Source organism: Pieris brassicae, unplaced genomic scaffold (genome assembly GCF_905147105.1).
Source record: "Pieris brassicae unplaced genomic scaffold, ilPieBrab1.1, whole genome shotgun sequence".
NCBI lineage: Eukaryota > Metazoa > Arthropoda > Insecta > Lepidoptera > Pieridae > Pieris > Pieris brassicae.
Window position 1 is genome coordinate 12,501 of NW_025576125.1, and position 5,653 is coordinate 18,153.

At 44.0% G+C, this 5,653-nt stretch overlaps 1 non-coding gene across 1 annotated transcript in view; it reads right to left on the reverse strand.

The window, feature by feature from the left end:
• Positions 1-1,473, reverse strand: part of LOC123719559 — a 1,906-nt gene extending 433 nt beyond the window's left edge. Inside the window, exon 1 of the ribosomal RNA XR_006755626.1 lies at positions 1-1,473. This exon is cut by the window's left edge and continues 433 nt beyond it. This is a non-coding gene — a ribosomal RNA (small subunit ribosomal RNA).
• Between the last annotated feature and the right edge of the window lie 4,180 nt (positions 1,474-5,653).

The window sequence follows — 5,653 nt, forward strand, 5'->3', positions numbered from 1 at the left end:
GTCGCCAGTGAGTTGCGCTCCCCGAGAGTCGCGCACACCTTGAATGACGACGCCTATTTAGCAGGCTAGAGTCTCGTTCGTTACCGGAATTAACCAGACAAATCGCTCCACCAACTAAGAACGGCCATGCACCACCACCCACCGAATCAAGAAAGAGCTGTTAATCTGTCAATCCTTCCGGTGTCCGGGCCTGGTGAGATTTCCCGTGTTGAGTCAAATTAAGCCGCAGGCTCCACTCCTGGTGGTGCCCTTCCGTCAATTCCTTTAAGTTTCAGCTTTGCAACCATACTCCCCCCGGAGTCCAAAATCTTTGGTTTCCCGGAAGCTGCCCGCCGAGCCATTGTAGTAACGTCGGCGGATCGCTAGATGACATATTTACGGTTAGAACTAGGGCGGTATCTAATCGCCTTCGAACCTCTAACTTTCGTTCTTGATTGATGAAAACACCTTTGGCAAATGCTTTCGCTGATGTTCGTCTTGCGACGATCCAAGAATTTCACCTCTAACGTCGCAAGACGAATGCCCCCAGTTATCCCTATTAATCATTACCTCGGAGTTCTGAAAACCAACAAAATAGAACCGAGATCATATTCTATTATTCCATGCACGAAATATTCAAGCGGCATTTTGAGCCCGCTTTGAGCACTCTAATTTGTTCAAAGTAAAATTGTCGGCCCACCTCGACACTCACCGAAGAGCACCGCGATAGGATTTTGATATTGAACCGGCGTTTTACCGCCGGCTCACCGACGATATGCTCCGCAGACGTGTCAGTATCACCGCGGATGCGGTGCACCGACAGCGCGGCGCACAAATGCAACTACGAGCTTTTTAACCGCAACAATTTTAGTATACGCTATTGGAGCTGGAATTACCGCGGCTGCTGGCACCAGACTTGCCCTCCAATTGTTCCTCGTTAAAATATTTAAAGTGTACTCATTCCGATTACGAGGCCTCGTAAGAGTCCCGTATCGTTATTTTTCGTCACTACCTCCCCGTGCCGGGAGTGGGTAATTTGCGCGCCTGCTGCCTTCCTTGGATGTGGTAGCCGTTTCTCAGGCTCCCTCTCCGGAATCGAACCCTGATTCCCCGTTACCCGTGACAACCATGGTAGTCGCAGAAACTACCATCGAAAGTTGATAAGGCAGACATTTGAAAGATGCGTCGCCGGTACTGGACCGTGCGATCGGCAAAAGTTATCCAGATTCATCAAAATTAACGACTTCGGACGCATGGCCCTCCGCCGATTGGTTTTGATCTAATAAAAGCACTCATCCCATCACTGGTCAGAGTTCTGATTGCATGTATTAGCTCTAGAATTACCACAGTTATCCAAGTAACTGAGTAAGATCTAAGGAACCAAAACTGATATATTGAGCCATTCGCGGTATCGCCTTAATACGGCTTGCACTGAGACATGCATGGCTTAATCTTTGAGACAAGCATATAACTACTGGCAGGATCAACCAGGGAGCTGCTTACGCAAACGACACGCCTACACCGCGGTCACGCGGCTTCGGCGAGCCGCTGGCTCGGCGGCGTCGAGGGGCGCGCGCTTGCGCGCGCGCCTTCTCGACACGCGTGAACGTAACGCGTCGAATTTGCACGCGACGCGACGTTCGCGCTTCATATCGATAGACTAACTTTGACCGGTCTACGAGCGGCCGTCCCGTCACGATCTCGCAACGAGGTGATGTACAACGATGCTCGACCACTGTGAGGGACATAAAACTGCAACGAACACGACCCCGCGGGCGGGAATCGATGTTGTGACAATTTGAAAATTGAACATTCATCTAAACGCAACTTCTCAATTTTTATTCAATACGTTATTGTAAACATATTAAAACTCGGCTGGCAATTACATGCGCACACACACGCATGATTCGCACTAGATACGATCAACGCCCGGAGCTTGAGGGATAAATTCCAACACGACGCTGCGCACACCGTTTCGACGATGGGCGCGTGTGCGTCCTCTTTTATACATTCTTTCCATATACGGTCGCCGTGGCGACCGCGCACGTGTCGAACACGCTAGGCGCCCTGCGTTGAGGTGTGCCTAGAAGCGTATTCTTTTAACATCACAGATAACACCGGGGGAGACGGTCCCAAATCTTGGTCGATTGGTAACATCACCATACGGTCTGCGAACGCGGTGCTATAATATAATTTTATATTATATTATATAAAATATGAGGAGGAGTAGTATGTATATTCTTTGTTATTTTGTGTTGACACAAGAGAGATATATAAAATGTACTATACACCACACACACAGAGAGAGAGAGAGCTGGGAAAGATCTCGGCGGTCTCGCATTCGAAATACGAATTTGATATAATTTCCTCCGAAAATCCATACCCATATCTATATCATCCATGCGCGAATATATGTATATAATATTCTCACACTTCGCACAAACACAAAAACAAGAACACATTCTCTCTCGTCCGTCGTTCGTGTCTATTTGAGACGAACGACGCGCGGCAACGAGAACGAGTCGACGCTGTGCGCACGACTGTTTCGCTCCACATCTATACCGAGAGCAATAGTCCGCGTCGGCATTGGAGCGGACGTCGAATGTTTCTCGTAGAGCGAGCGAGAGAGAGACGATTTTTCATTTTATTATGTATGTGTATTGGCGTGCAGTAGTAGCACGTAGTAGTACTAGTAGTAGTAGTAAAAAAATATTATTATTTATTTTATTGACTGATATGATTTTGTTTGTTTTCTTTTTTTTGCATAGACATTTGTATTGATAGATATGTTTCTCGTTGAAGCTCGCAGCACACGCTCAGAGAAATGGCAATGTGGGTTTATTTGAAGAAAAAAAAAAAAAAAAAAAAAACAATTAATTTATTAATAATATGTATGTATGTATGTATGTATGTATGTATGTATAATAATGAATTATAATAATTATTCCGATGCAACGTCAGAGGAAAATGTTTCTCGTACAGGTGCGGCGCGCGACGGCCGGCCGCTCGACAGTTTCGCGCCGAATGTTTCTCGTTGAAGCTCGCAGCACACGCTCAGAGAAATGGCAATGTGGGTTTATTTGAAGAAAAGAAAAAACAAAAAAAACAATTATATTTATTAATAATATGTATGTATGTATGTATGTATGTATGTATGTATGTATAATAATGAATTATAATAATTATTCCGATGCAACGTCAGAGGAAAATGTTTCTCGTACAGGTGCGGCGCGCGACGGCCGGCCGCTCGACAGTTTCGCGCCGAATGTTTCTCGTTGAAGCTCGCAGCACACGCTCAGAGAAATGGCAATGTGGGTTTATTTGAAGAAAAGAAAAAACAAAAAAAACAATTATATTTATTAATAATATGTATGTATGTATGTATGTATGTATGTATGTATGTATGTATGTATGTATAATAATGAATTATAATAATTATTCCGATACAATGTCAGAGGAAAATGTTTCTCGTACAAGATCGCCACGCGACGCGACAAGATGCCGTTCAACGGCACGATATCTACAACTCTGTCGATATATATGTAGATAGTATCTACTCTGTCAAGTATATGTGTGTAACGTGTGGTGGTGTGTGGTGTGGGGTTTTGTTAGCGATAGCGATACGTTTCTAGTTAAAATTGAATATTTAAAAATAAAAACTCTTCTGGTAAGAAAAACTATTTATGGTTTATTATGGTGTGTCTAGTGCAACAACATCAACATTGTCATAATCATAATAATATAATTATTATTAGGGCTATAGGTTAACCTTCCAAATAGGGACCGTCGATTTAAATGTCGATATTTTTAATTATTCTAGATAGTACTCACTAAAAGAAACTTAAGTGCTTGCTTACTTACTTACTTACTTAGTTGATTGAGTTTTTTTTTTTTTTTTTTGAAACTTTTTCATACAAATTGATATATAAGACATATATGGCCGTTACCGACCGCCGACCAAAATCTATTTCATAAAACCGACATAAAATTGATGTCAAACGTCAATCACTTTGAGTTGACTAAGTGTAAGGGTTCAGATTATTTTGAAAGTATCGATCATTTGCGATGCATACGAGAAAAAGATCATTCATTTCATTGTTTGTAAGTTGTAAATTTTGTGTATTATATTGTAATTCTTGAGTGAGAATTGAGTGTTTACTTACTTACTTACTTACTTACTTATTGAATATCCAAAAAGTACCCAAAACCGAATCAGAGCGCCCCACTATCCACGCGGTCTTGTCTGCCCTACCCCTAGAGTGTATATAAAAGCTCGGAGGCGCGCAGGGAGAGCAGCCCTCACCCGCCGTACCCAAAGCGCGGGCATCATGCAAGCCGTAGCGGCTGAGGCTGGTCGCCGAAGGCGACCAAAAAAGCCGAGGCTGCGTAGGCTTGAATAAAATGCCCTGCGCTTTTGGTACGCAAGGGTGGAGGGGCTGCATTTCCCGTAGCGTCGGAGCAGTACAAAAACCAATTATCATCCATTGTTCGGTTAGGTTAGGTTAGGTTTAGGTTTGTATATTAATATTTTTTATTTTTTTATTTTTAATATGATGCAAAATGAATTTTTATCATTTTGTATGTGTGTATGTATATATGTATTTATGTATGTATTTTTTATATATTTCTTGTGCGTTGCGTGTTTTACAATACAAAATAGAAAATGTTTCTCGTACAAGAGCGACGCGCGACCGACCGGCCGGTCGGCAGCTTCGCGCCGAATGTTTCTCGTACAAGATCGCCACGCGACGCGACAAGATGCCGCTCAACGGCACGATATCTACAACTCTGTCAATTATATGTGTGTTGTAACTAGCGGGGTTTTGTTAGCGACAGCGATACGTTTCTAGTTAAAATTGAATATTTAAAAATAAAAACTCTCCTGTTAATCAAAACTATGTATCGTTTTGTTTTGTTTAATAGAGTTTACAAAAATATAATATTTTTTATATTATATAATTGATTATTGATTGATTGTTTGTTTGTTGTGTTATACTTCGTGTCGTCGTCTCTCATCGGTTGGACACACACACGATGTTGATAATTAAAAATAATCAAACACCACCGCGGCCGCCAACAAAGAGACGACGGACGACACACGCCCCGCCGCCTCACAAGAGCGAACAAACAACGCGTAATAACCACCGATCTCGTCCTCGGACGAATCACCTGGCGTAGGGCTGAGTCTCAACAGATCGCAGCACGACGCTGCTCTACCGAGCACAACACCCCGCCAGGAACGTAAGTCGTCTACAGACTATTCCGAGCCCCGACATCGAACTGAGTTGTATTCGAAACTTCGACGCCGTAGTGCACGTGTTAAGACCGCTCGCACCGATCGTCGCGTTCCAAATGGGCTCCGACGTCGCGCGTCACGAGTGACGCGCGACTAGTAAAATCACATTGTTTAGAGCCTCCCGACACTCGGGGCTCCACAGTGAGAATATCCTTGCCGGATTCGGCTAGGCTGGCTTCGGCCTTAGAGGCGTTCAGGCATAATCCCGCGGATGGTAGCTTCGCACCACCGGCCGCTCGGCCGAGTGCATGAACCAAATGTCCGAAACTGCGGTTCCTCTCGTACTGAGCAGTATTACTATCGCAACGACACGCCATCAGTAGGGTAAAACTAACCTGTCTCACGACGGTCTAAACCCAGCTCACGTTCCCTTTTGAT